Below are 10,617 nucleotides of genomic sequence, written 5' to 3' on the forward strand. Positions count from 1 at the left end.
AGGCAAATGATTCTCAATCCAGTAAATAAATAAGATAACATCTATAGTAAGATTTAAGCGTGAAATCTTAATTATGGAATTGTTTCAAAATAGATTATTTCATTTTAAATTTATCATTTTAGTGTTTAAAATAAACAACTTTCATTCCCTCATTATTCGATAGCCTAAACAGTCAAAATCACTATGTAGTTTGATAGTTACTAATTAAATTCCTTGTGGGAATGACACTTTACTCATCACTTTATTACTTGTTAGCGATCCGTGCACTTGCGGTGGTTGTAAAACCAGCAAACAAGTTTTTGGCGCCGTTGTCAGGGAATTTGGCTTTAGTAATATCGAGCGATAGGCAATTTAGCTGATTTAGGCAATTATATTTATTATCTAATTTTATTTGATTTATTTTATTTCTTTTCTTTTCTCTCAGGTGCCTGACCTGGTATATGACCAGAACAAGGCCATAAAAAGAAATCTTGAACTATGATCCAGAGATAGACAGAACTCTGAGAGCCATCAAGAGGGAAAGGAAACATTAAGAGCACGATCAAGATCCCGAAATTCCAACTATGGCTAATAATAATGACAGGCCAAGACTCTTGAGAGACTACGAAGCTCCATCTATTTAAGGATTTTAGCCCAGTGTCACAAGACCCACAGTGGAAGCCAACAACTTTGAGTTAAAACTAGCATGGCTTCAAATGATTCAACAAACCCAGTTTGGAGGTTCACCAACAGAAGATCCACACTATCACCTCCAGTACTTTCTTACCCTATGTGACACGTTTAAGATGAATGGAGTGTCTGATTAAGCCATAAGACTCAGAGCATTCCCATTCTCCCTTTGAGATAGAGCAAAGAAGTGGTTACTTTCTCAACCAGCTAGAACGTTCACCACTTGGGAAAACCTCTCACAAGCTTTTCTAACAAGATATTTCCCACCTGCAAAGACTGCAAGACTGAGGCTTGAGCTCAATACCTTCAAGCAAAAGGAAGGTGAATCATTCTATAACGCATGGGAAAGATATAAGGACTTGCAGAGGGAATGTCCTCACCATGGCATAAAGGACTGGCTACTAGTGCAAAATTTCTATAATGGCTTACTACCCTTTATAAAATTCGGCTACAGAAGGTGACCTAATGGAGAAAATAGTGACACAAGCACTTGAACTTCTAGAGAGGGTCGCATATCATAATTATGTGTGGTCAAATGAAAGAGGAATCGCAAGGAGAACAGTAGGGGTCTTGGAAGTGGACGCCTTAAGCATGATAAATGCTCAATTTGATCAGTTCACAAAGAGACTCAACAGAATGCAAGCCAATGCTATAGGGATCAACAATCAACATAAGGACAGCTATGGAGGAGGATACATGAGTTCAGAATATAACAGCTTTAATGAACCTCCCACAGAACAGATCAACTATGTGAATAATGGAGAAAACTTCAACTAGAGGCAGCCCAACAATCCCTATTCAAACACTTACAACCCTGGATGGAGGAACCACCCAAATTTCTCATGGTCAAACCAACAGAATTAGCCAATAAACAAACAACAGGGGTATAAACCACTAGTAACCCTTGAATTTCAGAACAGATGTCAAAACTTTGCAGAGCCACCACTGCCTCCTCAACCTCAGCAACCTGAACCGAAGATGACCATGGAATCCATGATGGAAGGTTTCCTAGCAGCTCAATAACAACAAAATGAATTGACTAAATAGCTGACTTCCAGAATGGACCAACTTGCTACCCATAATAAGAAGCTAGAGAATCAAATTGCTCAGTAAGCAAGTTTTTCAAGTAATGCTACTGGTAAATTGCCTAGTCAACCAGAGATGAACCCAAGAGAGCATTGTAAGGCAGTTACATTAAGGCATGGGAGAACTCTAGTACAACCAGAGGAAGAACCGATAGAGGAAACCCCAGAAAAATCTGAAAGACAAGCAGAGAAAAAGGAGGAAGAAGCCAAGAAAGATCAGAAAGAGAAAACAGGGAAGAAAAAAAAGTTACCAGAGCCATACCAGCCTCCCCTGCCTTTTCCTCAGAGATTTCAGAAAGCCAAATTGGACAAGTAGTTTTGGAAGCTTTTAGAAGTTTTACAGAAACTTTATATCAACATTCCCTTCACTGAAGCACTCTCTTAGATGCCATCCTATGCCAAATTTCTTAAGGAAATTCTGTCAAAGAAAAGAAAACTAGAAGACTATGAGACAGTTGCTCTAACAGAGGAATGCAGTGCTATACTACAAAACAAACTACCTCCAAAATTGAAAGATCCAGGAAGCTTCTCCATACCCTGCCTCATTGGCAATAAGAAAATAGACAAGGTCCTCTGCAATCTTAGGGCAAGTGTGAGTTTAATGCCTCCATCAATATGCCAAAAGCTGGAGATTGGAGAACTGAAGCCCATGACAATTTCACTACAATTGGCTGATCAATCTGTTAAATAACCTTTGGGCATACTTGAGAACATCCCCATCAAAGTGGGCAAATTCTTCATTCCAGTAGATTTTGTTGTCCTTGAGATGGAAGAAGATGTTCAGATCCCTATCATCTTGGGAAGACCATTCTTGGCAATCACTGGAGCAATCATAGACATAAAAAATGGGCGACTAACCCTCAAGGTAGGAGAAGAAGAAGTAGAATTCAACTTGTTCGACATAATGAAACACAAATTTGAACCTGACAAATGCTTTAAGGTTGACATAATTGACAAACAAGTTGAAGAGGAATTTCATAAGATACATCCTAAAGATCCTCTTGAAGCATGCATTGTGCAAACACAGAAATAGCAGCCTATGCACAACAGTTAGCAACTCATCCGCCTACCCTTAGCTCAAGCTTCCGAAATGGAGAAGTTGAAGGAGGAACAGACCAAAAGCAAACCAGAGAGCACCACTGAATAGGTAGAGTTTAAACCTCTCCCCTCCTCACTATGGTACGCATTTCTGGACTCAAACTCTAAATATCCTTTTATAATCAATGCTAGCCTGTATAAGATAGAAGAGGAAAAATTACTAAGAGAACTTAGGACCCATAACAAGGCCATAGGGTATAAAATAGAAGACCCAAAAGGGATTAACCCCTCGATTTGCATTCATAGGATACCTATGAAAGAAAATAGTAAACCCACTATCGAGCACCAAAGAAGACTTAACCCAAACATGAAAGATGTAGTCAAGAAAGAAATTTTAAAATTATTAGATGCAGGTATCATATACCCAATTTCTGATAGTAAATGGGTTAGCCCAGTACATGTAGTTCCTGAGAAGGGTGGGACAACTGTTATCCAAAATGCAAACAATGAATTAATCCCTACTAGGGTAGTCACTGGTTGGCGAATGTGCATAGATTATAGAAAACTGAATAGTGCTACCAGAAAAGACCATTTTCCTCTCCCTTTTATTGACCAAATGTTAGAGAGGTTAGTCACTGGTAGTCACTGGTTGGCGAATGTGCATAGATTATAGATAACACTCTTACTTCTGTTATCTAAATGGGTTATCGGGATTCTTACAAATTCCTATTCACCCAGAAGACCAAGAAAAGACCACATTCACTTGCCCTTATGGAACTTTTACATATAGGAGAATGCCTTTTGGTCTTTGCAATGCCCCTGCCACTTTCTAAAGATGCATGATGGCTATTTTTCTGATTATATTAAAAATATCATGGAAGTTTTTATGGATTATTTTTCTATTTATGGAACAACTTTTGATGATTGCCTAGCTAATTTATCTAAGGTGTTGCAAAGATATAAAGAATCAAACCTGGTCCTAAATTGGGAAAAATGCCACTTCATGGTAAGGGAAGGTATAGTTTTGGGACATTTGATATTAGAAAGAGGAATTGAGGTTGATAATCAAAAATTGAGATGATTGAAAACATGCCACCACTAACATCAGTCAAGGGAGTGCAAAGCTGGGACATGCAGGGTTCTACAGAAGATTCATTAAAGATTTTTTTCAAAATAGCTAAGCCACTTACTAACCTGTTAAGTCAAGATGTTCCCTTTGATTTTGATGAAAATTGCCTTATCTCTTTTAACAGGATAAAAATAAGCCCTGATCTCATCACCAATAATGCAGCCACCAAATTGGGAGCTACCATTCGAGGTGATGTGCGATGTAAGTGACTATGTAGTTAGAGTAATGCTTGGGCAAAGAAAAGATAAAAAACTCTATGCCATTTACTACGCCAGCAAGACACTTGACAACGCACAAATAAATTATGCTACCACAAAAAAGGAATTCCTGGCAGTAGTGTTTGCAATCGATAAATTCAGATCTTACCTAATTGGGTCAAAAGTCATTGTATTCATAGATCATACTGCTATCCAGTACCTTGTGAACAAGAAGGAAGCAAAACCAAGGCTGATTCGATGGATTATACTCCTGCAAGAATTTGACCTTGAAATTAAGAACAAAAAGGGATCTAAAAATGCCATCTTCGGCTTCGACAGCACCGGCCACCAAGAGATCCCTCGGAATCGCATGCTCTACAACAACATTAACTTCTAAAGTTCCATAGCCTAGAACAAGGAGCCGTATAACTCCAGCAAGTCAAAATCCTCGGGTATCACTAGTCTAGCCCTGTGTTACATGCACCGGTTAGCCGCCCACACCATAATGGGCCATGGTGACAGCCTTGGTGTGGTAAATGCCAACGAGCTCTTTTTCCTATGGTGTATGGTCACCGGGTAGCGCTGCAGCATCGACTTTTTTTTGTGCAACCACCTTTGCCGCCTCTGTCACCAGCCTATTGGGCACATCGTTCTTAGTGGCCTCATTACAACCATCGCCCTCCACTTCGGATTCATCCCAGGACATCACAGGCTATGCTCCATCAGTGAAACATCAAGAATTGATCAAACCATCTGCATATCCATGGGGATATGTAAGAAGGTCGACAACACCTATCACCTACTTAATGCCGAAGGGAATGCCATCCCTCGAAGAGACGAAGCACAAGAAGGACCTGGCGCGACCTCGCAGCCATAGGCGGAAGCCCAAGAGCCATTCTTTCATCAGTCCCCCGCTCGAGTGCCTCCATACACACCACCACCCACAGACCCAGTCCTTGCATACCTACAGCATATGGAGGCCACCATCGACAACAAGATGCGAGCAATCAAGGACAGCCTCCAGAAAGTCCACAATAAGCTGGACATGCTAATGGAGAGGTTTGATGAAGAGGAGCCATTGTTGCCATCATCACCATCAGAGACCTTTTAGAGCTAGGACTATAGGATATATTCTTTATTGTAAAATCTTACATAACTTGTCCTAAACTGCAATCATAGTTCTCTTTTATTTGCTTTTTCTGCAACCTTTCCATGCTTAATACAAAATATGCTTTCTTATTATTTTTGGATGGTTTTCTATAATTTTGCATATTGTGTTGACATTGAGGACAATGTCCGATTCGAGTTTAGGGGGATACAAGTGCATTTCATGTCTTTCATATCATTACATTGCTTAATTTCAACTATATTATTCTTGTGTATCAAAATTCTAGAAAAAAATTATTGAAAAATTTTTGAAAATTTTGAACTTTGAATTGTGAAACTTAAAACTATAACCAATTTCTAGTAAGCTAATAATTGGACTCCACGGGATAGAGGAATGAACATATCTGGATAGGCAAAAAGGGATTTTAACATGTTGTCTATGAAAAACCTAATCTCTTTAGTGGAACTAGACTAGTTAAACCCCTTCATAACTATTAATTTGTCACATCGAACTTGTGAAGTTAGGAGAAATTTCTTAAAATATAAACAAACTTAAAAATGCCTCACCAGCTCTAGAACATATCTCTTAGACCTATCAAGGCGAAATCCTAGCATATGCTTAATGAAGAAATGATTAAGAAATTCTTTGATATAACCTAATTAAGCCTTAGCCACCCTTAGTCACAATATGTCCCTTGCATCCAACTTGAGCTTATATTTTTAACTATATGATTTTCCTTGTTTACCCATAATTATTTACCTAGCCCCTAGCCTAAACACCTATCCTACCCTTTTGAGGAAGCTAAATGCATAAGTAAAAAGTATATTAAGTGCAAAAAGGAAAATGGAGAGAGGATGAAGAACTCAAGAAAGAGTGCAAGTGTGCAATTAAAATCAAAGAAAAATTTGCCTTTCCAACCCAGTAAAAGCAATGAGTTTGGGGGAGAGGAAAAAGGGACATAAATAAAAAAGAAGAAGAAGAAGAAGAAGAAGTCCCAAGATATCATGGAAGCACGCTTGGCACTATAAGAAACCAAAAGCCTTTTTCTCAATACAAAATCAGTGGAATAAACTTAGTATACTTGATATTTTATGCATACATGCTGTCCTCACATATGTATTCCCTAAAAACTTTTCATTAGCAACCAATTCATTATCTGTTAGCCCCATTACAACCCTTTTAAAGACCTTTCGATCTTTTGAAAAGTGTAAGATACATTAGTGGAGATAGAAAATTCAGATGTGCCTGTAGAGTTAGAATTGAGTTACTTCATCACAATTATCCACAACGGAGACAAATTTAGAGGAGTAAGTGTTTCTTAAATTTATTTTGATAAAACAAGTTATTTGTGACTTATTAATAGCCTTGCACAGAGGAATAACTAGGCAAAACACCATGAAAGGAAGTGAAGTTCCAAACAGGCAGCTATTAGAACCCTTATGCATTGAAAGAGGGTAAATGGTATGAACGATTGGAGGAGTTCAATCGTGTGCTTATTAAATTATTGGTTATGTTCCTAAGTTATCCCCTGAAATGCGTTTTAAAATAGAGTTTTATTTTGCTTGAGGACAAGTAAAAGTTTGAATTTGGGGGCATTTGATACACTTGAATTGTATAGATATTTTTAAGAACATTTGTATACTATCTCATAGCATTTAGGTAAGTAATTTCATGCATAATAGTTGATTTCATTAGTTTTTATAATTTCTATTGTCAAGCTCTAAATTCCATGTTTCTGTAGTAGTTCAGGTGTTTTGGTGAAGTCCCAGAGCATAGGAGTGCGAAAGGAAGCTTGGAGAGGTCAAAAGATTGAGAATTGCTGCTGATACAAAGTACACGGGTCGTGTAAGGAAAGCCACAGACCCATGTAACTTTCTGCCAGATGAAAGCCAGAGGGCCAATGGAGGAACAAAAGTACATGGGTCATGTAATTAGATCTATGTAATCTGTAGGGACCTGTATAAGTCTCTGCCAGGCACAAGCTTGAAGAATTTTATGAGAACAAAAGTACATGGGTCATGTAACTAGGCCCGTATAGCCAACGCAGACCTGTGTAAGTCTCTGTGCCAATGTAAGACTCTGCCATTTTCGCTCCAGTAAGTTACTCGGCCCGTGGCCATGTAGTGACACACTGGCCGTGTACCATGTGACAGCCAGTCTCCTAACCCGAATTCCTGTTTTTGTTTACACATTCAAATCAGACTCCTAAGGCTTTTTGGACTCAAAATGACCTAACCCTAGAATAGCTATTATAAATAGAAGCAGAAAATATCAAAGAAAGGGGGGAGAATATTTTTACAGAGCTTTTTAGGAGTTTCAAAGAGTGCTCATTTCTGCAATCTCTTCAGCCGTCTTGAGGAGAAGAATATCAGTATCAAGAGGAGTTTTTCAGCCGAAGTTCCACAAGATCAAAACTACAAACCCTATTCGGTTCTTTCATTCCATTTCCTTAAATAGATTTTTATTGTTCTTTACTTCATTTTTATTATGTTTGCTGAACTCACCATGAGTGAGTAACTTTCATATTTTGGAATTGGGAGAGTAATGCTTGTAATCATTATTATGGATAAACATTAAGTTTTATTTATTGGGTTTGAGATTTATTACTTGATTTAATTTCTTTTGATCTTAATGCATGCTATGTATTGGTACCCACCTAGTATTGATTATAGATATTAATTGAAGGACTGAAAGTTGAAGATTAATATTAGAAAATCAAGATTTTGAACCTAGGAATTCTAACATAGACATAAGCTAATTAGTTTTGTGGAATTTCAAAATTGGTCAAAGACCTTAAAGGGTTTTAATTAATTTGATCGTCATGAAAGTTGGGTTTAAGTTAATTAAAATACATCCTAGGTGCCTTGAGAGAGGACTTAGGACACCTTAGGATTAATTTCCATCAAGGCAAACGATTCTCAATCCAGTAAATAAACAAGATAACATTCATAGTAAGATTTAAGTGTGAATCTTAGTTCTAGAATTGTTTCAAAATATATTATTTCATTTTAAATTTATCATTTTAGTGTTTAAAATAAACAACTTTCATTCCCTCATTATTCGATAGCCTAAAAAGTCAAAATCACTATGTAGTTTGTTAGTTACTAATTAAATTCCTCGTGGGAACGATGCTTTACTCATTACTTTATTACTTGTTAGTGATCTGTGCACTTGCGGTGGTTGTAAAACCAGAAAACACTTAATCCTGAATCTCAACCTCATTCCTGTTTTCCAGAGCTAGACTGAGTATCTAACCTCCCAATTTATCCGCACTATTCTTAATCATTTTTATCATGATTGGGAATCTCCATATTATCTTCTTCCATCTGTACTCCTTACGGTACTTACAGAATATTAGTGTCCTGAACTATCTTTTTTACACGAAACAACGTAAAGAAATTAAGGACAACGTAAAAAAAATAAAAGGTAAAAGTCACGAACGTCATAAAAAGGGTGAAATAAGTCCAATTCGACGTAAACTTATTCTGAAGATTTATTGCGATGAAGGATCTAACAAAGACTATATCATCAACTTTTGAGAATGATAAGTCGAACACTTACCTATAGAAATGGTTGAAATAATGAGTAACCTGGTACCGATGTCTTCGTGTATCTAGAGCCACTAAAACTGATACGGTAAGGTGATTTTGAGGAGTTACAAGTGATTGAAATGAGATCTTTTTGATAGGCGGTGATTGAGTTCTTAAGACCATGCGTGGTTGTTCAAGGCATGGATTGCCAGGCTATAGCTTCTGTGGTAAGATTCTTTAGAAAACTTATTTCTAAAGTCTCTAGGAACTTTGAGAGTTTTCAATTGAAAATAAAGTTATAGCAAAATTCCAGGGTTTTTCCTTAATAATTCGCTACCTCCATAGCATTGCATGCAGGTATTTATAGGAGATGGGTACTCAAAACAGAGGGTTAGGATTCCAGTAGGAGAAGATGGAGGGCTTGGATTTAAAAGGAAGTGATATGATGTCTTTGAATTAAAGAGAATCAAGATTGAGGGTCAGGATTTGGTTTAGAATCTCTGTCCTTTCATTCTTTAATCCAACGATCAGGAATTCCACCTTACAGAATAGATCCAAGGGCTGGGAGCAAAAGGTACTGAATCAGTTATTTACTTTTGATCTAAAGGTCTCAAATCTGTCCTTACAAGTATGATTAATGGTGTAAATTGAGATGTATTGGGTTGCTTTAACCGTTTGAGATCCGATGGCAAGGAGTTAATCTTACAAACTTGAAAGTGATTTTGATTCTCCAACCCTTCTAATCTCTATAGGTCATTTCTCAGTTTAGTCGATCTCTTTTATAGTTGGTAGACCTGAGGCCTCTTGTTCTGATCTCCCAATTCAGCTCTTTATGCATCTGATCTCTTTTCTTCCTGATCTTAATTTCTGATCCCTTTCTCACTCTTAAAGCAATTAATTCTTCGATTACCGATGAATCGCTTCGAGTTTTGCATGCAATAAATGCCAAGGCCCTATATATATGTAAAAGAATTTTTTCCTTTGCATACTCACAATCTTCCTTCTCCGGTGAATTTTCAATGTTTTTTTTTCCTGTTCTTGGCTTTTTCAGCAAGAATTCTTCTCATGACAACCACCTTAATCTTTTTTCGAATGTTTTCTTTGTTCATCTCCTGAAAATGAACAATTCTGGTGATTAGAGGTTTACGAGGGCATCGTCTGATGACAATGAGGGAACTGGACTAATTGATTGATCAAGGTTGAAACTAACTACCGCGCTGATCTCAGATCGGCTTATCGGTATGGTTTGTAGACTGATCTCTAACAAGGGGACCGCTAATTTCAATCTTAATATCGGTGACCGCCTCTTGAAGTTCATTTGGCTCCTTACCATATTGGGGGTCCCGATCATAGCTTATCTCTGGTCGATGACATAGACGAAGACACCGAGCTTCCTATAGTTTTTGCCATAGTTGACGAGAGCTACCCTCCTGATCGCCACGTATCTCTTGAATGGCATCTTGAAATCGGGAGTGGTTTGATCCGCAGGAACAATATAGGTAGAATGTAATGGAGGGAAATTTGTAATTGTTGATCTTGAGAGATCGCCCAAATGATGTAATTTGACCTTTTGGAAATGATATGAAGTTTTATTTATTCAAAATTGATTGTTTATTTTATTTTATTATTGCATTATTTTTCGATCTCTTATGACTGTGTCCAATCTGATCTTCATAATTCACACTCAAGGACCGATCTCTCCTAACCGCTCTTTAAATATCCAATCTCCCTACCATGTTTCTGGAATTTACCTTTGATGAGTCATCAAAATAGCCCAATCCTGTTAACCGATGCGTTTCTTGGGGCTGCGTGAGTATGTAATGCTCGGGCAGGTATAAATAGGGAGGAGTGTTGGCCATTT

At 37.6% G+C, this 10,617-nt stretch overlaps 1 non-coding gene across 1 annotated transcript; it reads right to left on the reverse strand.

Annotated features, from left to right (window-relative positions):
• Positions 1-950: 950 nt before the first annotated feature.
• LOC131180292 (small nucleolar RNA R71) lies at positions 951-1,057 on the reverse strand. Its single transcript, XR_009149068.1, has one exon. It is a non-coding gene; the product is annotated as a small nucleolar RNA R71 (small nucleolar RNA).
• Positions 1,058-10,617: the final 9,560 nt, after the last annotated feature.

The sequence above is a fragment of the Hevea brasiliensis genome, chromosome 5, assembly GCF_030052815.1.
Source record: "Hevea brasiliensis isolate MT/VB/25A 57/8 chromosome 5, ASM3005281v1, whole genome shotgun sequence".
Classification (NCBI taxonomy): domain Eukaryota; kingdom Viridiplantae; phylum Streptophyta; class Magnoliopsida; order Malpighiales; family Euphorbiaceae; genus Hevea; species Hevea brasiliensis.